At 37.5% G+C, this 23,971-nt stretch overlaps 1 long non-coding RNA gene across 1 annotated transcript in view; it reads right to left on the bottom strand.

Moving 5' to 3' along the window:
* Positions 1–438: 438 nt before the first annotated feature.
* LOC110286196 (uncharacterized) overlaps positions 439–23,971 on the bottom strand; it is a 72,361-nt gene continuing 48,828 nt past the window's right edge. Inside the window, exons 4-5 of the long non-coding RNA XR_003835720.2 lie at positions 8,739–8,906; positions 439–941 (exon numbers count right to left, since the gene is read on the bottom strand). This is a non-coding gene — a long non-coding RNA (uncharacterized LOC110286196). The remainder of the gene's footprint in view (positions 942–8,738; positions 8,907–23,971) is intronic.

Raw genomic sequence — 23,971 nt, 5'->3', positions numbered from 1 at the left:
TTCTTGAATTCCTCACCCTCCTCAGTTACTCAGCAAAGTGGTGCTCAGTTCTAAGCAGTCACTTGATTCATAGGATGGAAGCAGGGGTGGGACAGCATGTCCCAGACACCAGGGAGAATAAAGGGCTGACACCTGGGCTTGAAAGCAGCGGGTTCTTCACTCCCCTAGGACTTCCCTACTTCCTACATGTCCATTTCTTCATCTTCCTCTTGGTTCCCTATGCAACTCATCCAAGGAAATAAATGTGCTCATTAAGTCCTAAGAACCCCATTTCCACACTGGGATCCTGAGTCAGGTCAGGGAAGGATGAAAGGCAGCAATTGTGTCCTTTCTCCCCCACACCACACTGTTCTCAAAGTATTCGTTTCTCCTTACTCACAAGTGAAACAGATTAGTCAGTTTCAGCCTGAAGCAATGATGCTATCCCTCCCAGCTGAACCAAACCAAAATGACAAAAGAAGTAACTCTTTTATGCAGATGGGACCCTTGCTAAACAAGAATATAAAGGTTAACAGGAACACATCACTAGCTAGTCAGGCCAGATGATATAGAGTTTGGATAAGGGTTCAGATATCATGAAATAACATCCACTCAGGTAAGATCTATGAATATCAAGCCCCATTTGTTGTCAGGCCAGATCTAGTCTAGTTGTCTATATAATGGTGTGTATATGTTTTATGTCTGTTCTTACCCATGCCATGTCACTTAAAATGCAAACTCCCAGATGACAGTAACTATATATACTTTATGCACAAATCAATGCTTTCAGTATCAGATTACAAAGACAAAACAAAACAAAAACAATAAGGAATGGCAAGTACTTACTTTTCAAAACAACTTTAAGAGAAAAGATATATGAATTCACACCCTTCCCAGCTGATTTTATTTTCTTAGGTTCCATTTTTGTCTCCAGTTGTAAAGTCAGTATGCTTTAACAATTCCTAAATTGTGAGAAACATAATTATGTTTAAATACATATATATATATTAGAGAGAACTGAATATAGAACATAATTAATGAAAACCCTAAGCTGATTCAAGTTATAAACAAAATGTTCAAAGACATGCTGCATGAGAAGAGAATTACAGGTAAACATAACTAAAAATATGGCACTGCTAAACAGTCAAGCTCTTCACCTCTCTGAATACACAGGATAGGAAGAACTACCTACATTGAGCTCCTTTGTCTTTGTTTACTAGAAGCTTCATAATCATCATCATAACTAGAATCATGAAACCATCATTTTACGAAAGGAAAACCTCCTACAATTTGTACCCACCCTAGGTTTATACAGTGTAATGGAGGTTCGCCTCTTTAGGTTACCTATGACTATCACACATATCCTTGGTAATATCCCTCTTCTACTTAGTAACTACCTCCTACCTTCGAGAAGCATTTTACTATGGAAAGCAGCTTCCTAAATAATCCATCTTCATGTGTCCATTGCAGTTCTCTTTCTTCTGAGAATTCTTTTTATTTAAACTATTTTCTAAGATATCTTTAGGGAGGCTTCTGTTAACATTTACTTTTCTGTATAGAAATGATTTGAAAGTTTAAGTGGTATGAAATCATATTTATAATTTAGCCATAAAAGCGGGTCCATCCAGCCATTTTTGCTGCATAGTTTTCCCTCACAAATCTTTTCTTCTCCATTTAAGCAAGGAATCTGATTGACAGAAAATGTTTAAATATTGTGTGTCTGTCTGTGAGAGGTATAGTAGCCCCCGAATGACAAGTATCAAATAAAAGACCTTTACTGAGGGAAAAGGGACAAAGTAAGTTTATAGCTTACAGATACTCCTCTCCCCAACCCCATTTTATAGACTATTAGTCTATCCCTTTCTTTCTGTCTTTCTTTCTTCAGGAAGAGCTTGAATAAGAGAAAATAAGGATGAATGAATGAACAGAAAAAAATAATGGAATGAAGGGAAGCCTTATTAGCATGTCCTCCTAGAGGTAGGATCAGTTCAAGAACAATGAAACATTTTAGAGATTTCCAAGTCCTTTAAATCCATGGCCTTGGGTAGGCAGCCTTCACCTGCGTTCTACACTGAATTCTTAGCATTTACAGTGAGAGGAAGTTATCAAACTTCAAGCTGCATTTCCATAATATGAAACTAAACTCCTGGAACAAACAGGAAGTTTTGTTTTTCATGGGCACTGGTGGTTGCTTCTAAGCTGTTCCTATAGAAAGCCTTCAGAACTAGATGGAGGCAAAGGAAACATATTCATGAATACAGATTCCCTCCTCCCTGTACCTTTCTACCAAAAGTTCACCCAACGATTGAAGTGCTCATATAATTCTTCCCTCCACCCCCACCTTCAAGTGAAAACTTGAGAGGAAAAAATAGGGGAAGTTAGATGAGTAAATTCATTAGTGCTTTAGATCAACTGAAAACAAGGAATTCCCCCTCCTGGATTTCAGTGGCCTAATTCAAACTCATAAAATACCAGTGACTAAGACAGTTCCCACTGATTTGTGAAATAAGAAGCAGAAAAAGTCAAATGTGTATTTAAGTATTGACAGGCCCGGGCCTGTAAGATGTTACACTTTCTACAACAGAATTGAGATGATCACTACTGAAACTTTTGGCTTCAGCCAACTTTTACTCTGCCTTTGGACCCAAATTACTCCCATCTGTTCTGCCAACAGCCTATTTGGATTCAGATTTTGTTTCTACAACAGACAAGTGGCCCAAAGTAAGTTCCTCTGTTTCTCTGTGCTTTAGGACTCTTATCTATGACAAAACAATAGTACCAACAGCTTGATATGAGGATCCCACAGATCAATGTCATTTGACTACCTACAATAGCAGCTACCCAAAACACGCTAAATGTTCAATGAATGGTAGTCAATTTCTTCTTCTTTTTTTGTTATTTTAGTTAATCTGCCATGCCAACAGTCATATACATTTTACCACAAACACATAGACCTGGAACTAAGCTGAAAGTGTTTGGGGAATACAAGTGAGTAGAGAACCATTACTCCAGGTTCCCTAATGTACTTTTTATGCAGGTCCAAGTATAAGGTGACATAACTCACTATCCAGGCTCTGTGATTTAGAGAAACTAACAGACTCATTCGACTACCAAGGGGCAAAGTAAACTGAAAACACAAGCACACTTGTTCCATAAGCTTGGGCCTCTTACAAAATAAATAGTTCAGATTTGGAGATGATTTTGTATGCAGGTATTCAGATCTATGAATGCAAGCAGCAAAGCATGGCTACCCACTTTTCTTAGTTAAGAACTCTAGTGTTTTTGTGTGTGTGTGTGTGTGTGTGTTGTGGGGGTACCAATGGATTATCTTTTTAAAAAATATTTTATCCATTTTAAAAAATGTTGAAAGCAGAAAAATCTCAATAACATTAAAAGCAAGGTCAAAGTCTCTAGAAGAACACACAGTTACTTCAGGAAATCAATTTTTTTCATGGAAATAAGGGGATATGCTTTAAAATGAAACCTTAGCCTGGCCTTCATTAGAGATATTTCCACCCTATACCTCAGAAGAGCTACATTACTTTTTACATATAAAGTTATTACTTACTATATTTAGATTAATATTTTAAAGCGATTTTAAACAAAATAGGTGCTACTTAGAATAGCTATTTACAATAGCTAAGAAAAGCAAATGTTTTGACTCTTATGCTGACTTACAAAGACATCAAATTCAACTTTTGTATGCATCAAATGTGTTCCTTCAGAAAAACTAAAGGAAATAAGCAGTAGGAATGTATTTACATAACATAGTTTACAGTTAACAACACGTGTACTATTCTTTATATCTTAAATTTGCCTAAATACTTTAGAATGTATAATAAATGTATAGTAAATGGGGAGTAAGAGAAGAAGTTACAGCTTGGAACCCTAAGAAGTTGAGCTAGCAGATGCTAAGATTAAATTACTGACATTTTAAATATATAGTCTGTATAGCAATTGTTTTATATTGATCTTTTTTTTTTCAAAAAAATCAGGGTAGTTTACTAGATAAGTGTAAGATATTTTAGATGAAATATATGTTCTAATTCAGCTGCTCATCTTTGAAAGTAGTTAACAAAATAGAATTACTTTGCATACCCTCTTTAACTCTTATTCTTCCTGATATCAAGAAAATAAATGGGATAACTTATATATACAATAACTACATTCAAAACTGGTTAGGTTTTTTTCATCTGAATAAAAACACCTATCCTCCAAATTTCGACCATGTAACCTAAACAGTTTGTTTAGGAGAAATAAGTTTTACAAAACTATTACTCTAAAAAATAGTATGTAACAGTAAAAAAAAGTCACCAACATTTTTCTTGTCAATAGCATTTTGAAATGAACATAAGGAAATTAAGGTGAAGACAGAGATCAAAATATAGATCCAGAAATCTTTAAGTGTGTTCAAGGCCAACAATAACAGAAGTGGTTGACTAAAATGGCAAGCAAGGACATAAACTGCACAACATGCCAACAGGAAGTAACTGCTGAATCACTAAGCAGGGACGGAGGAGCAGGGACATAAACTGGGAAGTTTAGAAAGAACTTATTTTTAATGACTAGAAACATAGGGACCAGAGAGCCAGCTTATACATCTTTTCTTTGTGTTTTTTGAGAAGCACTGTTAGAAATCTTTTCTAGATTCAATAATGCAGTTCAATTTCCTGGGCTGCCTGATTTCCCAAAGGCACTTACTGTGCCCAGCATGACTCCTGTGTCAGAGTGTTACTCCCTCTAAGGTGTCCCTTTCTCCCTTAACAGCCTAGACCTGTCTGGGTATAAAGTTCCAGAAAATAAATATGAAAGGACTTTTTGTAATTGTATACAAAAATTACTTTGGAGTTGAAAACAAAATGTTATTTCTTTTGTCTTAATTTTTCTCAATTAATAAAGCCAGGTTGACTCATCAAGATGGAGCTTGGATCCCTGAAACTCCCATAGTCCATTCCACCACAAACCTGTGAACAAACATTTCACACAGAGGAGGAGTGGACCCTGTTAATGACCAGAGTGGTGATATCACTATCACCTTCACATGACACTAGGCATAGGGTAAGCAGGAATGCAGAAAGCGGGTGACACACCCCTTTGACTCAGTCTAGTTTCAGTGCTTGCAAATCCTGGCTCCATTATTTCCTTTCTATGTCATTTTGGGCAGTTAGTTTCACTTCTCTGTGTACTGCTTTCTCTACAGTAAAAAGAAGTAACAATCATACTGGTTTACAGTTAATACATGTAAAGCATTATATATTAAGACCTATCTCCTGGGTAACTATCAGGAACTGGTTGGCACTGAACGAGATGACAGGGATATATTTAGAAAAATATCTAACACATATCACGAGTTCAATAAATGTTAATTCAAGAGTCAAAAAGCCTTATCTGGCACTCCAACACTCATGCTATTATAAATGTTTATAAGGAGAGTGACTATTTAATGTACACACATACATACATACATACATAACTCCAGGGAAAGTTGGTGCTGTATTCCAGAATCAAGTACATGGATATTTCTCTGATAAAATGTACAGAGTTAGTGAGCTAAATAAAGACTACAAGTGGACTCATGTAAGCTCAGGTCAGAACTTTCCATCATTTTGTGACATGAACATTTTTTTAACTTTTCAGAATCATTTGGACTTTAGAAGAATTGCCAGGTTTCTACTTATGAAGTAAGGAATAACTTCAACTGAAATCTTTTTTTCACTAATTCTCAAGGTACAAGTGACAAAATAAATTGCTAAAACCATTGTGAAATAGAAAATACCTTCAGGCATGGAAAATGGAAGAGTGCATAATTAATCTATGGTACATATGAGTCTAAACATTTTCTTGCTCTGATACTGTGTTTCCTAAGTTCTCAGCTTGCCAATTCATTCCATAAACACCTCTTAGTCTCTTTTTAAAGAATGTTAAAAGTAAATTTTGAATGTAAGATAAAATGCTTAGGGCTTATGACTGACTGCTTAATAATATACTCCTATTTATTCCATAGGAAAAAGAAGACAAAACTAGGAAATGGCAAATGAACAGTTGTTTGGAAAGCATGTGTCTCATAAGAACACCAAAGCCTCTGTAGTTGTTCTCAGGGGGAGTAGGGATAGAAATAAATGCTATAGCAAACTGGTAAGCCATTCTGCTGCTACCAAAGGAATTCTCTCCACATTGCATTTGAAGGAAATATTTGCAGCTCTTCAAGAGCCTACAATAATTGGTTCAAGATGTTCTTCTCACGGCTGGTCAGCCCTGGATAAATGGTATACAGAGCCTTGTGGAAGCTGACTTTTACTCATTACTCCATATGTTGGTACTTATCTCTCCCAATTTTTCACATACTGATTTTGTACTAAAGTACGGCTTCCTTCAAGGCCTATGCTTCCCACTTCCACGGTAATCCTGTATACAAAAGCAAGTCAAGAAGGCCCGAAAAAATGGAGATCATTATAATGCTTCATGGTTTTCCCCTTCTTGTTAGCCTTCTACTCAATGACACTGTAGCAGGAGATCTGAATGCCATTTATGAACTGAAACCTTAAAGCTACATTTCAATGCCTAACTACTCGGTTGCCAGAGAACCACATTCCGAGGCTTATCTGGGTTCTAACAAATAGCTGTTGTTGATTTAAGACCCACCTTCAAAGTAAGCTTACACACACACCTACACCCACCACCCCCCCCACACACACACACACACATCAAATTTTGAAGGTGTACAGTACACTTATCAAATACTATTGGGTAGAAATGATTGAGATATGTCTCTCAAATGGCTTCTTTCACTTTGTTGTTTTGAAAATCCACAAAGACCAAACATGCCAAAATAGCAATACCTTCAGTAACTCTGGGAGATAATTCATAGCAATGCTTTTAGATGTACATTTAAAAATAAGAAACTCAGAACAAAGAATGACAAACTAAATTTTAAAGATGAAGCTTTTGGATTATTCTTCTAGGACACACTTCTTAGCATTTACTATTTCCATTTATATTATATCCTATTTTTAATCACTCAAGGCAGTGGCTTCTAAATGTTTGAAGAACATTTGAAGTTTTCATATAGTCTTTTTCCTATCCTGCATGTATTTAGCTCAATATTAAATTACTGTGTTTTTTATCCAAGCATTTAGATGAAATACAGAGGTGAAAATAATTATTATTCACTGAACATACACTAACAGTAGGATAAAAATTAGCTAAAAATACTATCATGTTTTCTCTCGATTTTTCTGTCTCCTTCTCAAACCTATAAATTCATGTGTGTCAGGAGGGCACACCTTAATTAAGCCAAATGACATGTGACATTCACACAAATTTGCAGCTAGATCTGCACTTCACAGCCATGCTTGTCTTTTCATTGAAACTAAAGTCTTGGGAGCTATTACCCTAAGAAAAATGATCTTCAAACCCTTAAAGGGTGTGTGTAAGGGGGCACAATTTACAGATTCCAACATATTCATCTTTCTCTTCCCATCTGCAGCACACTCAACTAACAGAAACCCGCAGCTCTGTTATCCTGTTATGGCGTTCTTTTTTTAAGCTGGAAATTTTATGATTCCAAAAGGAACAGAGTGGGAGCCAGAAGTGAAGAATGTACATTTAACTTTTAATTTAGTTGGGGCTACTTAAAGCAAAATAAATAATATTATATCCTTTATAACTCAAAGCCCAATTCTATTCATGTCATAATTGCATGTTTATACTCATAAATGGAGATTGCCCAGAACACCTATATAATTACTGACACTTAAAATATTTCCATCTAACTCTTAGTAAGTATATATCACATGATTAGTACTACTGACCAAAAAGAAACAGACAAAAATCAAGCAGCCACCTACTATCCTAATATGCTTGTTGGGCACAACCTTTATGCAATCTTATTTCAGAGAAGTCAAACATTCACACTAATATAAAACTGCTATCTCAGTGTCTTTTGGAACACAGATAGTCACAGCTTTACTGTCTTTTTCTGGAATAGGAGCAGCTCAGATTCAAAACAAGAAAACTGAATTTCAGGTTTCAGAGAAAGAAAGACAGGCAGACACACGGGTATCACACCATTAAGAGTTAGTTGCTCATTACCATCTTTAAAAAGTTATGAACTGTATGGAAATCAGCACCCTTTTGCTTTATCAAAACAAGAACAGAACTGTAATCAAACAGAACAATCTTAAAATCATGACATGAATGCAAAACAAATTCTAGGACCACCATAATCTGCCATTCACAATCAGATTTTTTTGGTACACTGCTTCTACTTTCATTTTGTAAAGATCTAGATAAAATCTGACACAATGGGGAAGCGAAGGAACCGACTAATTCTGAAAGTATTTCTTCAAATTTCAACTTGCTAGTCAGACTGAATGCAAATCTCTATCCATGGAAAGTTAATGTAGCAACTCAAGCAAACAGCCCATTTTGATTTCATGCTTTGTCCCACTGAAAAGGAAACCATGTTCAAAAAGTAAGATCTAGTTCTATTACATATGTTTGGCTGAGCTAGTAACACACATCTCGTTTTGTTAATTACCTGGTAACTTCTCAGCTTTTATGTTATACCATAGGGCTGCCTGCTTTTAAAATCCCTACCTTTAAAATATATATATATATATATATATATATATATATATATATATATATATATATATATATTCTCTGTTCTACACACTTGTTAGGGGTCTGTGAACAATTTTGCAATTCTCCCACACACCATATGATATCTATTAGTTACAATGCCATTTTTCACTTACCGATTCTGGATAATGCAGTGTTTCCTGGTGACAGAAAGCTGAAGCTTCCATTTGCTGAAATTCCCTCTTCTCAGCTTGGTAAATCTGATTATAAAACGGCTTTGTTCTGATCCCACAAGGCACTTTTTTCCCACAAAAGTTTGCTAACGAGTTATCTGCATTTCATTCCTGTGACAAAATGAATCAGACAAAAGGGAAAAGGGGGACAGGGAATAAGTCCACACAAGTTCTTGGCACACATTTTCAGCTACATTTTTCTCAGTTTAATCAGTAAGCTGCATTAAAGTAACAGTTACCAGTTCAGGAAGCCAGAGTTTGATCAAATCAGCTACAAACAATCTTGCACTGGTGTGTAGACCCCCACGACTGCAGCCACTTGGTCATCTATCACACAGAGGAATCATTGGACAGTCCCCACCCCCATCCTGCTCCTGATGAGCAGTAGCCAGCAGGAGAGTGGAGAGTGGATAGTCGCCTAACACGGGAATTCTTATAGGGACCTGACAATTAGCAGCTGACCAATCACAACCAACACCTAGTACCTAAGTCACATGACAGGGCAGTCCCTATGCCTGTAGAATTTCTGAATTACTGGGGTTATACAAAGGACACTCATTCAGGAAAAGGGGGGTGGTGGTCATAAGCCGAAACAGAAAATACCCCGGCTGCGACAACTCGAGCTTTAAAACAAGTAACACCCTAGCCTCACCCAGTCAAAGAAGGAGCTGAAACCCAGCCAAGATGGGAATCAGAAGAACGTCTGGCATGTATTAAAAAATAATCCCAAAGCAGAGGCTGAGTTTAAAAACTCAGTTCAACTATAAATGAGCTGCTCATCCCGCTTCTGACGGTCTCCTGGACAATTGCACATTCTAAGCTTCGTTCTGTACAGCTCCACAGAGGCTTGCAGATGGGAGAGGTGCATAAGCTTCTCTTCCCTCCCAGCAAAGGGCCCCAAGAGAGAATTCCTAAGTCAAACACATTTCTTTTAAAGACAATTATAAAAATTAAGCAAATTTAACCATCCTTGGGACAAATCTTTTTGCTAACTACAAATCATGCCCCCTTCTATTTTCATTTGTTCATATAAAGAACACTTTTGCTAAGTAAAAAAGCCCATTTCATGAAGTAGCTGCCAATTTATTTTAACACCCCCAATTTTTCTTTTTTGGTTGTAAGCCTAGTCTTTAATGGCTGAGCCATCTCTCCAGCCCCCAATTTTTCTTAAATAACACTTATGCCTCAAAAGAAAACACACACACACGCACACGCACACACACACACACACACACACACACACACTTATCATTTCTTAATTCTCTGAAAATGGTACTTACCAATGTTCCTTGTTTGGATCTGTCTATTTATTCTCCCCCTTTACCGACATCTAAAGTCAAAACACAGGCTCAATCTCTTCTTTCCAAACCAGACACCCAATTTTTCTCAGGCAAAGCTGCGATAACTCTTTCTCCAAGGCAAGCCCAAAGAACTGTGCTTCTTGCCATTCCCAATTTATGGAAGGAAGCATATGTCAAACAAACCAGGTGATGACTCACACTACCTCCCCTGGCCAAATTTTCCCCAGAATGGGAGGGTAGTGTAAGTACAGCCCATTTGGATGTGACTCAGTTTTATTAGACTGGTGGTTGTAGTTGATTTGACAAGCTCCTTTTTTTTGTTTCTTTTCTAGCTCGTGCATTTAAGGATCAGAATGCATGTTCTAATGGGTTTCAAAGCATTCAGTCATGTAAACAAGAAAGCTCCAAGATTATATTTTAAGCCTCAGTAGTGTTTCAGAACCATATGCTGTAAATTTTACAATTAAGGCCACTGAACAATCAAGTTCACACAACAGTGGTGAAAAGGTTATCTACATGCAGGTCTGCCTCATGTCTTTACTATGGGAGGAATCCAGTTTTAAATCTCTTGTTGGGGCCCATATGGCAGGTTCTTCAGGAAGTGGTCAGGGACCTGAAAGCAGAGCCGTGTAACAGGCTTTCACTTTTGCGTGTACTGCAGTTTGCACTCTAACCTGAGTCACTCACATAGAATCACAAATTCAACAATGGCCTCACCACAACCCAACATCTGCATAGTCTTTTGAAGTCAATGGTTTAATAGCTGAAGACAAAAGCTTTAAAAAAATAGTCTCTGGAGAAATCGCAGTCAAATCAACTGCTTACAATTCCCCTATTCAGTATGATGTTTAACTACCATGATGAGAGTGGCACTACATGCATAGAATCAATTATTCTCAGGTATTTTAGATATAGGAAGAAATGGAATAATAAGTGCAATCCCCCTCAATACACACACACACACACACACACACACACACACACACACACACACACACACACACTGAATGGCTCAGACAAGTAGTCATACTATAGTTATCTCTTTTCGGCATACTTCCTTTAACCTTGAGCAAAGTCAGCAACTGCTTTGACGAGGGATTTTAGTGTTGATTAAACCTTGATAGATAACTAGCTATGTTACAATGTAGGATATACCTTCTATTTTTATGACACAAAGCAAATAGCTAATTCTCCAACTCACAGAGGAAGACACAGAAAAGATACACACACGGAAATATTATTTTAAAAGCTAATTTAGAATTTGATCATTCACTTTATAAATATATATAAAAAAATTCCCCTGTAAGTTTTTTACTAGAATAAATACTACTCTAAATTTTCATAGAGAATTAGTTTTCAGAAATTAAATTTAAAAACTACTTGAAAGTGCATTTCCAAATTAAACTTTAAGTTTTTCTATTTTAAGTACATGCACATATTTCTCAACTAGTTATTAAAACCTGTTCATATTTCAACAGAGATATATTAATCTAGCCGATGACATTTTCCAAGTAGAGCTTTATTAGCTTAAAGATAGTTACCTTCCCATGTTACACAGGGAATATCAAGTCTATAATTACTTAGCTTTTGATGGAAACTAACACAGAGTATGAAAGCAGACTTTAATAAAAATCAAAGAATCAAAATTCTGGCATCTGAAGAAACATATAACATCTCTTAAAAGTCTGGAGAGTGGTTGGTGTTTCAATCCTGGTTCCTCCATTCCTAGCTTTGCACCTGAACTGAAAAGGGTTGACACAGTGAGTCACACACAGCAGTTATTCTATCACTTAAAATAACATTTGAAACTACTTTATTAGTGATGGCAAACACCTGACTAAGCCATCATTTCTATAGAGCATTTCAGAATCTGTTTGAGCTTTTCCCATCACATTTTCTGGAGTATTCTTAAGGTCAGTACAGGAGAGAGTTATGACCAGATGGAACCGGTCAGAAAAGATATTCAGAAACTCCCATAGCAGTCCAAGCATTGTGACAAAAAGCCTGCCTTCCCGAACACACAGGAACATGTAAGGTTGTGTAGGGTTGTAGCAAGATGATAAAGAGTTAGTTCAAGGCCAGTCTAGGTGGAGCCTGCCTCAAAATTAAAATAAAACAAAATGAAGTAAAACAGCAACAACAACAACAAAACAGAACTCTCATTCTAGTTGGCCCAGATAGGTCGAGACATTAGAAATGTCTGTAGCCAGAAAAAGATAAATGAGTGAAAAAAGTGGAGGAACATTATAGCCCTGTTTAGAGTAGAGCACTGTTATGGGCATAGTGCAGAACACCTCCAAACAGCTCCTAACAAAAGGGATAAAGAGTACAGACACAGAGTAGACCCATGATCTACTGTTTTGTTTTGTTTTCCTCCATAAGGCCACCATATAAAATCCTATGACTTTTACCCTAAGGGAAGCTGAGGCTGTTGGGTAAAGAACCTCAACTAACCTATAAGTTAGTTGAAGAACCAGTATGTTCTCTGTTAAATTATCTCTCACTAAGAAATTTTACTTCCTCTGAATACATGAAACTCTGGTTCCATCTGAAAGCTATATGAAGCAATTCAACCATCCTACAAGCCCTATGGTAACAAAAGCCAGTTGTTTCCAATCAACATGTGACATGGTTGATGGATGATTTAAAAAAAAAAATCAACATAGCAGGGAAACATCTCTGAGGTATAAGTATACTTTATAAATATGCAGATCCTCAGATACTGTGCTCTGCTGAAGAGCAAAGGGTAAGCAAGTGATCTAACCTGTCTTTAACATAATGGAGGTAAGATAGCAAAATGGAGAGAGGATGAGGTTGTGGAAGGCTCCAGGACTCACCCCTTTCAGTGGCAGCTTGAGACAGAGGTAGAGATCTGGTTCAACTCTGAACTAAAAGGTTGTTTTAGTGAAATAGTACCGAGTTCTAGCTCTGCCAGAAACCAAAATACAAAACAATCTGACTTTTTCAGTTCTAGAAACCCTAACCATAGGTCAAGGTAAACACAAACAGCCCAAGATCCAATACTGGCCCTGAAATGGGAGAGTCACTTCCTTTCTGGTTTTCAGTACCTGGAGAATAGACATAAACAAGAAAATACAAGGAAGAAATAAAAACTCTGCTTCAGTGATGCTTACCACATTACCAAGGCTGAGCAGCCACCCCCAATAGATCTCTTCCATTCTAAGGGAGGCAAGAAGAGCCTCAAGCTTCCATTTCACACTGTTCATTCATGCAAATAAAGTGACTTCATCAGTTGTATTTTGTAACAATCAAAAATCTAGAGAATGTCAAATATGACAATACATGTCTATAATTTCCATCTTGCCTTTGGAAGCAGAGGCAGGAGGAATACAAGTTCACTCTGAGCCACAGAGTGAGATCATGGCTACAAAACACCAAAAAATAATTTCTTATTTAGCAAAATATTATACTTTCAGAGCACATTAACTTCATGTATAGTTTACATAAAATTTCTAGTATCAAAATTAGGAATATGCCTCCATGGCTGGGCTACATGAATGCCTTGACAAACATGCACACAAACTACATACAGATTTATGTAGGACACTGGGAACATGTCTTTAAGAGAACTGGACTGTGCTCTAAGCTTTTCATCTCATAGAAGGAGCTGCCTGTCTTTTTGCAGTGATTTCACACAGAAGCTGAATACTTTGCTCAGAAATTTTTTTATTACTTGTCACTTGCCCCCACCCATTTTAAAGAACAAACTGACTCAGTTCTTTGATGACAACAATATCGTGGGTGGAAGTGAATACAGGAGTGGGCAGGGTAGGAGAAGAAGAGGAAGACGAGGAAGAAGAGGAAGAAAAAGAGGAGGAGGAGGAGAAGGAAAGAGAAAAGAGCCAAAAGCTGACTCATGCCATGTGAGTAATCTTAGGATTTTTTTTCTTCTTCCTAAGGCTATAAATCAAATTAAGCTTGTTTTGCTGTGGGTGAAGGAAAGAGAATATAATAATATCATGAATCAGAACAATTATCAATTACATGACACTCACTATAAATTAACTACAATCATTGCTTTCTCACAAGCTGTCCAAAAGATGCAAGAGTATTTGTTCATCAATATAATCCTTGACAAGCATCCTTCAAGTTTCAACTCAATTATAATCCTCTTCTCTAAAAAGAATAAAATTCCTTTTGCATATATTTCAGAAACAAGACTTACTTCATAGTCCACTGTGAGACAGTCTTTGGCCTTTGAAGGTTAGTGACAAGCACACAATGGTAATACTAGGTAGAGATCAGGGCAAAATACAGAATTGTAAGATCTATTACTCAGAAAATGACTTTAACCTCTCAAAAGCATCCCACTGGAAATGATAACTATATTAGTAGGACAACTACTCAGGAGAAAGTGGGTATCTCTGTCCTAATAGTTTGTAGCAAGAAGAAAGTTATCACATGAACCTTAGACTCAAACACATGAGTTCTCAGGACTCATGGACTCATGTATTTACTAGGAATAATTAGAAGAAGGTAGACCCAAATCAAATACAAATTAAGCTATTCGAAATATACACAGGAGCATTATGTAGAAGAGGATCATTCCTCTGCAGTCCCACACCTTCCAGTACATGAACACAATGGCAGGTGGATTGGTGAGTTCAAGGCCAGCCCATGTGAGACCCTTTGTTAAGTGAAAAGTGGCTAGCTTGAAAGAAAAGCTTGTAACCAACCAAGTTAATATCTTCTGCTCTTGGGCAAATATAAATAAGGAGTTAAAGGGGCCTTCCCCCCTTGACAGTGTTGAATCTGGAACCCAGGTACTCAGGCATGCTAGTCAAGTACTCTACCACTTAGCTATGCTTGCTGTTTTTGCTTAACAATGGAGCTAACAAGACAGTGTTTTATACTAATCCAGTTCCTTACAGAATGATCCACAAAGATCAAAGAGGACAGTGTTTTTTATCACATTGTGGGTTTTCCAAAGTTCATTTCTATTTATAGGATAGTAGTTTTGTATTAGTGCTCTTAATGGAGTCTCTAATAAATTATTTCAAGACAACTTTGAATATGCCAAGGCTTTTAAGTTTCTTAGGTTCTTTGTTTTCCTCGATTTAGAAATTTTAGTTAGTAACAATGAGTTCTTTGTGGATGACAATTTGAATGCCCAAGTTTACCTACCTGCAAATCTGTCTGAATAACTGTAACAAATCTTAGCCAAGATATACTGTCTATCACTGTTGGGTTTATATAAAATGAATCACATCTGTTCTCAGACTCAGCGATGTAGCCAGCTACACCCTCAGCCCTTAAGAACTCTGCCAAGCTTATATGACTTATTTTTCAGTCAGTATTCTCCAAAACTCATAATCTCAAATTTCCTACATAACAGAAACAATACTCTCAAACCCAACTTTTCCACATCCTGCTATAAATGGATAAAAGAAATTTCTATACCTGAGGAGATGGATCAGTTGGACAGTACTTCATTTGCAAACACAAGGGTCTAATGTCAATCATTAGAGTCCATGTAAAACAGGTTACACAAATCTTTAATTCCAGTGCTGGGTAAACCAGAACAACTGGCTCCCTAGGGTAAACTGGCCAGCCTGCTGTAGCCTACTTAGTGAGCTGCAGGTTAGTGACAGGCCCTGTATCAAAAAAAAAAAAAAAATGGACAAGGCCACCCTTGGTTTCCACACATGCATATGCATGTGCACACACATAAACACACACATGCAGATCTTCTAAATATTAACTCAAAGGAAAAACAGTGAGAAGAAAAATTAAAACAGATCTCATCAATCCCCAGAGTAAAAGCACCTTAAACAAAAGAGGCATTGAACAGTCTGCTTAGGTACTTTCTGTTCTCTACTACACTAAGCATTCAGAGTGGAAACTGGGATGGGTATAGGAGCTGCCAGGCATTTGTTGAGTGCTGAAAATCACAGGTTTCAGAGGCACCATAGATTTTTAAGTGGAAGTGAATTCCAGTGAATTCCAGTTTATAGTTGATCGCTAAGTATAAGAGATGAAAATGTAGTAGTAAAGAGATGCCTTGGAGAGCATGAATCTGATCAAGGACAGTGGATGTGCAGTGACAATTGACAAAGTAAAGGAGTCAATGGAAGCACAAAGCAAAAAGTGGTGAGTAGGGAGGTCAGCATACCAACACCCCTCACAAAACAAACCACATCTACTCTAGAAATATGGCTTTGATAGGTAGAGAAAATACAAATAAAACAGTGCAAGGGATGAATCAAAATAAAAGAGAGAGCTTCATAGACAAATGATGAAAGCAATTAATGGTCTTATTGAGTAGTGACATCTATGCATGGTACATATTCAATGGGTGGCAATCAACAGTTTTCTAATTGGACTTATACCCCACTCAACAGGAGTGAAATTATTCCCCGTACTAGAAAGTTCAGTACTAGCCCTGGAAACTGACTGAGTTTATCTTGACCTTCTGTCAAGCCACTTCCAGTATGATTCCTTACTACATTCTAAATCTTATCTTTACACCCACAAGTAAGTGTAGCTACCACCTCTCATCAAAAAAGCCTTTCTTTATAGAAAATGGAAACCATCACAGAAAACCACAACTGGACACCATACAGAGATCAACAGAGGATGGAGAGCTTAGACCCAGTGGACATGAATACATCGCACCTTCTGCATCTACAGCTCAGGGAACATAGAGGACAAGGAGATGAAAAGATTCTAAGAGCCAGAATACCAGGAAACTTGCTGTGAAAAGCTTGTCCAGAAATGTCCAGAACAATGTCATTATCAATGGGCATGGGATGTTCCATTCCTAAACAAGGAACTACAGGTAACTAATGAACGCTGGGAGGAGAATCAGCCCCACCCAGGGATGAGACCCCTCATTGGTTTTCCAATCCAGAGTAGTCAGACTTGCAGTCATATACACACCATCAACAAAAACTGACTTGGCAGATATTATTTACAAATGGTTGTGCATACACAGAAACATATATGTAAGAATAAAAGAAAACAAGGCTATCAACTTAAGAATGAAGGGGCATGGGGGAGTAGCTGGGGGAAAGGGAGTGGGGAAAGGGATGTGTTTCTATTTCAATTAAAAATATACTAAAAATGGAAAAGAAAAACATGAACAGGAAGGTTTTATCTTATTTGAAGAATTCCATTTTAATAATAAAGTTTAGTTCCCAATCTTGTACCTATTAAGTCCCCACTTTCCATTTTCTTACAATGTAACTCTCTACCCATCTCCTAATTTACCCTAATTCACGCTTATCCAGCATATAACCAAACTACCAGAACCATTTAGCCTGTGGAAAAGCAACTAGCAGGATAGTGTTGGAAAATGAAACTACTACAAGGTTAAAGAGATATTTGCAGGGGGTGGTACAGAGGTCTAGAAATGGCCAGAACAATGTCATTATCAATGGACATGTTAACATGGAAAGGGGATGTTCCATTCCTAAACAAAGAACTACAGGTTCTTTTCATGCCTGTTGCATGAAAAAAAAACGGAAAAGAAAAACATGAACAGGAAGGTTTTATCTTATTTGAAGAATTCCATTTTAATAATAAAGTTTAGTTCCCAATCTTGTACCTATAAAGTCCCCACTTTCCATTTTCTTACAATGTACCTCTCTACCCATCTCCTAATTTACCCTAATTCACGCTTATCCAGCATATAGTCCAGCTCACCATTTATTTTTTTCATGCCTGTTGCATGAAGGGGGGTGGGGCACACCACCCTGGTTTTGAAGGGCAAGGTATGGAATCCAGGTCCCTGTATGTCATAGATATGGTAATCTTCACTGACAACTTGACTAAATTTGTAATCAGCACCTAGGAGACTCAGCTCTGAGGATGATTTTAGAAATATTCAAATGAAGAGGGAAGGGACACCACATCAACTGGAGTTCTAATCTTAACAAAAACAAAAGCAAAAGTGAACTGAGTACCTGCCTCTGGATAAAATTTGAACAACGGCCTTCAGCTCCTGCTGTGTCAGCAACATACACAATAACACTGTACACCAAAATCAAATCTTCATTTGTGACAGGATCTCTCGTTCTAGGAATAATTCTCTGATTTAAGCCTGAGTAGCTGGGACATGTTGTGACAATAATGTCTACTTCTAGTCTGACCTCAAAATCAGGAAATTTTCTAATGTAATGTAGCTACTGGCTATGACCAAACTACCCTTTTCTCTATTGCACCCTAGCAAGCCATTAGAAAGAATGAGATAACCTAGCCACAGCAACTAACAGTTGTGAGAGATGTCACCACAGGTCAAAAACTGTATGCTGGAAACTCCACAACTCTTTTCCATGTCCTCTTACCTTAAGAGACTATAGCTTTTTCAAAAGAAGCAAACTTGCAGCTGTCTGAAAAGAGTTTTCCTTAAACCAATCACAATAAGTAAAGTCGAATCTCGCCAATGGGTAACTGGTCCCAATAATGCGAGAAAAAATGTTGAATGGGGAAACCAAGAAACCCTTATAATCACCTGATTAGCTTTTATCTTTCTCAGAGTAGTGCAACAGCAACAGTTTCTTTCATGGAAACTGAAATATGAACATTTCTAACCAAAAAAATGAAATAATTAAAATTCATAATTCACTTTATAATTCTACTATTCAATTTCATCTATGCTGAAACACTACTAATTTAATTAAACTCCATTCTTTTATATTACCATTAGGAATGGAACACACTTTGCCACTTAACCATGACATGGTTCCTTAAGGACAGATAGGAGTGATGGCCAAACTTGTTTTTCATTATTTCATTCTGAGGAATTGAGAAATATCCTCTTCCTTCACTTCACTACTTGTAATGGAACAGCATGTCTATAAGTAATATGGTAATGGGACATAAAACTGCTTTGACTACTTCTACCTTCCAAGGTGTTGCTCTGAAAGGTAGAGTCCCAGTCATTTTCCCAACCTCACTAATATTGAACTCTCTCCCTACCATCATCATGCCTTTTTGAATATATGAGTACTACTGTTCCAAAGTCAACAAATTTTTTTCAAAAGAATTATATTGAGAGCCTATCTCATAGTAGGCATAGTCAATCTATACAGAACTAAGAACACAGACAACATATACAGTCAAGTGAACACTTACTGCCAACTTGTGGATACCAGGGTAAACACTGGCTGTATCAGTGCTGAGCAGGTAACAACTGATGTCCCAACAACTGCCATATGCATCCCAGTTTTAGAAATGGTAAGATCTCTGGGAGTGTTCAAGAGAAATGCCCTTAGACTCTGTGAAATATGCATGTTGTATTTTCCTCTAAAACTGAGTGAATCTACATTCTTATCTATTTCCGACCTCACTGCCCAGTACACTCACTAAGTCATTCAACATCTTACAAAATTCTTCCTAGCTCCTAGGCACTATGCTGGGTGTAGGTAATATAGTCTGGAGTTTCCAAACTATAAGGAAAAGAAATAGAATCAAAGAAATATAATGTAGACTAGTTAGTGATAAAGTGCTCAGGGAGAAGAGGGGAGGGATAGGGAGAGGCAGACTAAATTGTCATGGGAGCAGATTCCATAAATACCTGGGCAGTAAATGAAGAGGGCATGGCAGAGAAGAAAGAACTGGAGGTGGAAATATATCTTCTCAGGGATTAGATCGGTACAAAGTCTAGTGTCACACAGCAGGATGACGATGATAGAAAGAAGAGAGAAATGAGTCTGGTTAGGCTGGACAGGCACAGGGAAGCAGGTTATACAGGGCTTCCTGGATCAGTCCTAACAGTTACCAATCCTTAGCTCTAAGAAACAAAACCATAGAAAGTTTTTGATCATGTGAGTTATCCAAGGATCTTTTGAGGGTGTTTTACAACACCCTTCTTTCCATTCTACGGCAAACTATCTGACATAACTTACATAAAGGTTTTCATTTGGCTCACAATTTAGAGGTTTTAGACCACAACTAGTTTGTTCTATTTCTTTAGGTCTGTGCTGAGAATGAGGGCTGTTAGAGAAGTAGATGGTAGGTGGAGGATGAGGCCCTTAAATATGAATGGGTTGGGGCAACAATAAGGAGCTCAACAAAGGTGTACTCCCTAGTTTTGTTGACAACTTGGCACAAGCTAGATTCATCTGAAAGGGAAAACTTAAGTGGAATAAATGCCCCACAAAAGATCCAGCTCTAAGGTATTGTCCTAATTAGTGATCAATGTAGGGTAGGGCCAAGTCCATGTTAGGTGGTGCCATCTGTGGGCTGGTGATCCTGGGTTCTATAAGAAAGCAAGACTGATCAAGCCATTGGAAGCAAGCCAGTAAGCAACACTTTTCATGGCCTCTGCATCAGCTCCTGCCTCCACATTCCTATTCTTAAGTTCCTGTCCTGATTTCCTTCAATGATGGACTAAGATATGGAAGTGTAAGCCAAATAAACCCTTTCCTCCCTAACTTGCTTTTGGTTATGATGTTTCATCACAGAAAAAAGAAAACCCTAACTAATACAAAAGGTACAAAAGGGAGTGGTAAGGAATACCCTTCAGGGAGTCAGTGGCATCAGGAATCAAAATGAAGAACATTTGAACAGCTGGCAAACTGATGGACACTAAAACCTGTACATCACACTGAATTTCTACTGTGAAAGTCCTGGGTGCTCTAGACTGGGGAAGAAGAAGCACCATTTTTAACTACAGAGTGGCCTACAGAGCACAGGAGCACAGTCCTTAGAAACAACTCAGACAAAGAGAAATGACAGGGAGGAAGTGGGTAGTAGGTGGTAGAACAGATGTCAAGAAAAACACAGGTCAATTGCAGGAGCCTAATGAGGCTAGCCTTCACTCCAGTAAGGCAAAATAGGTAGCTCAGAGCACACATGCGGGTATATTGGTACAGCCCACTTGGTTTTTTTCCAAGTCATGAGTTTGTTTAAGACGTTCTCTTCAGAGTTGGGTTACTTTGATCTTTTGACTGGCTACTTATTGTTGCTGCTCCACTAGCCAAAGGACACTCACAGCCTCAATCCATGTCTATTAAGGCAACGAAACAAAAAAAAAAAAAAAAAAAAAAAAAAAAAGACTTAGTTGATAATATACCCGCAAACCTTAAACTCGGAGTGTTCAGCAGAGCTCTGAGTAATCAATAGTGTTTAGCTTCTTGTTGTTGTTAAGAAACACAAACTATGAGCAAAAGTACATCAATACTTTAGAAATCTAAACAATATTTTACAACACTACTCCAAAGTCACAACAACTGTAGCATCTCACACTGCTTGAAAACACCTAAGTAAACAGCTTATTCGTATCTATCTCTGTCTAAACTGAAGATACAACATGTCTCCATGAATGACACGGCTTCAATAAGCAGGGACAGCACCATGGGGTACCTCCCAGAGAGTTAACAAGAACCAGATAGTAGCCATATCTATCTGTAGCCATACACCAAAATCTGACTAGAGTTCTTGGAAAAGAGCACATGATAGCCTACCACCAAGCATCTTTTGGACTAGATAGAATATAACTGCACATAAAAATTACCAATTACTAATTGCAAGAATTCTATATCCCTATTGCCTGTGAACAGCAGCATCAAAATTCTTAGGGTGTTATCAAGGACACATATACAAATAGCTGAGTTACATGAATTAGTTTATGCCAGATAAGGACAGGCAAATGGGGTTCAGAACACAGTTTGTCCAGGTCAAATGTCAGCACTACCCAACTTTACTGGTTACAGGATGTGTAACCTAGGAATTAGCAAGAATTAGCAAAAGAACTTTTCAGGAAAACCACAAAAACAGATTGAGTAGAATGTTACACATTTTTAGGACACCAACTATACTATAAAATTTGATGGCAAAAAAATCTTAAGTTGCAAAACTAACTTTTAGATTGTTTCAACATTCCAACACAGCTGTAGTGAAGATTAGAAGCATATGATTCACATTTTAGAAGGGAGAGACTAGAAATAGATTGTATGCTTGCCTCAGGCCCCTTTTGTCCTGGTCACTTCTGAGTTTCTCTTCTGGAACTTCAGAGAAACAATGGCATAAAATGCTGTCTACTGACTACTGAAGACATTGTACCCTGCAGAGAAATGGCTCTCTGAAGGCTCTCCACTATGAAAAGAGAGAGATCTAAGCAAGTGAGGCAAGGCCGCCAAGCCTCAGTTTTGCCTTCTTTGCACCTTATCATGAAATTTGGAGCCCCTTGAAATGACATACAGCTTACCTAGTGAGGCTGTGTTGCTGTATAGATACAGGATCTTTCCTCTTGTTTCTCTTCTTTCTTTTATTTGGGTCACTGATTTGCTTTTGTGGGTTTTCAGGTATGTGTCCATAGTGTTGCTGCGGATAGTATATTGAAGCAAGAGTCTGACCACTGAACTATATCCTCATCCCTATAAGCTGAGAATTCTAAGAGGAGTGTGGTCTCCACACAAAACCTGATCAACATACCAGCCCTTCCTGCCTTCCCTATCTAAGGTGGCTAAGAATTCCAAGTGATAATCCAGCCATGCCTGTCCCTACCTCTTTTACCCCAGATGGAAAGAAACTGGTATTAGATACTAAATAGAACAAGATGGCATGAACTGGTTTCCATTTTCAAAATTCTAGTACTGAACAAAGAATAGATGTGCCCAAACAAAGGGAAATGATGTCTCAGCATATAAACCTGTGTATTTGTATCACCTATACATGATTTTCTCTGAAGACCACAGAAGTACTTGGCTTGTTCTTGACAAAGATAATTTTCTCTTAACCTTACAATGTGCAGTCCTATGGCTAGGATCTAAGACAGGAGAAACATAAATGGTGGAAACCTTGCCCTTCAGAATTCATGATTCATAGAGACGTAGTACAAAAGTGAGGGAAGACCAGACAGGTTATGTAGCTCTGGTCTAGTATTTACAATGGTATAATGTGTACAAAAGCACTAGACTCTATCTCTAACACCACAGCAAACAAATCAGGGGAAGACTGTATATCTTCTAAGGAAGCATGTGAAATCCAAAGGGACATAAAGAACACCTTCAGCTTCTACATGCTTTCTCCAAATAACCTGGGGGATAAGGAGTGGGGTGGATAGGTGGGTGGGTAGCCAGGTCATTTGAAGTAGAAGGTGTTCTTTATGTTCCCTTGGACTTCACATGCTTCAGACAGGCTTCGGCCTCATAGAGATCTGCCTCTCGAGTGCTGGGATTGCATTGGCCACCACCACCTGGCTGCTTCTTTTAAAAATAGTTTATGGTAGAAAACTTAATATTACATACAAAAGTTAAGAGAATAGTATATTAAGTACAGCTGTCCCTAAATAAATTTCATTTTTTTGTATACTAATAATAACAACTACAACAATGTGGCTTCATTCAGATGGTTAAAAAAAAATCAGTAGGGAAATAAATAAACAAGCTAATATGTAAACCTTTTTCAAACCAACAAGTAGTTTTTGTTTAATGTTTGTTTTGTTTATCTTTTGTTTTTGTTTTATTTTTTTTCAGACAAAGTCTTATATTGTAGCCCAGGCTAGCCTAGAACTCACTATGTATTCATGGAACTCCTCTTGGTTCACCCCATATATGTTCGGGTTATAAGCTATATTCATCACATCCAGTGAAATATTTTTTTAATTTTTTTAATTGCATTCATTTATTGTGTAATATATGTGGGGACATATGCCATGGCATGAGTGTGGATGTCAGTGGAAAATGTGTGGGAATTGGTTCTGGCCTTCTAGCTTGTGGGTCTGGGGATTAAATTCAGGTTATGAGGCATAAGCCAACTCATCAACCTGAGATAATTTTAAGATAATTTTTGGAGTGTTTGTGTCTATCTTATGGTTAAACTTAAATTATTACCAGATAAAACTTAATATAATTGAATTAATTGCATCATTAATCTCTAGGTCCATGTTCCACATTTTTTCTGAAAAGA

Source organism: Mus caroli, unplaced genomic scaffold, assembly GCF_978045245.1.
Source record: "Mus caroli unplaced genomic scaffold, Mus_caroli_1 scaffold_5, whole genome shotgun sequence".
Lineage (NCBI taxonomy): Eukaryota > Metazoa > Chordata > Mammalia > Rodentia > Muridae > Mus > Mus caroli.
This window is presented reverse-complemented; position numbering and strand designations above follow the sequence as displayed.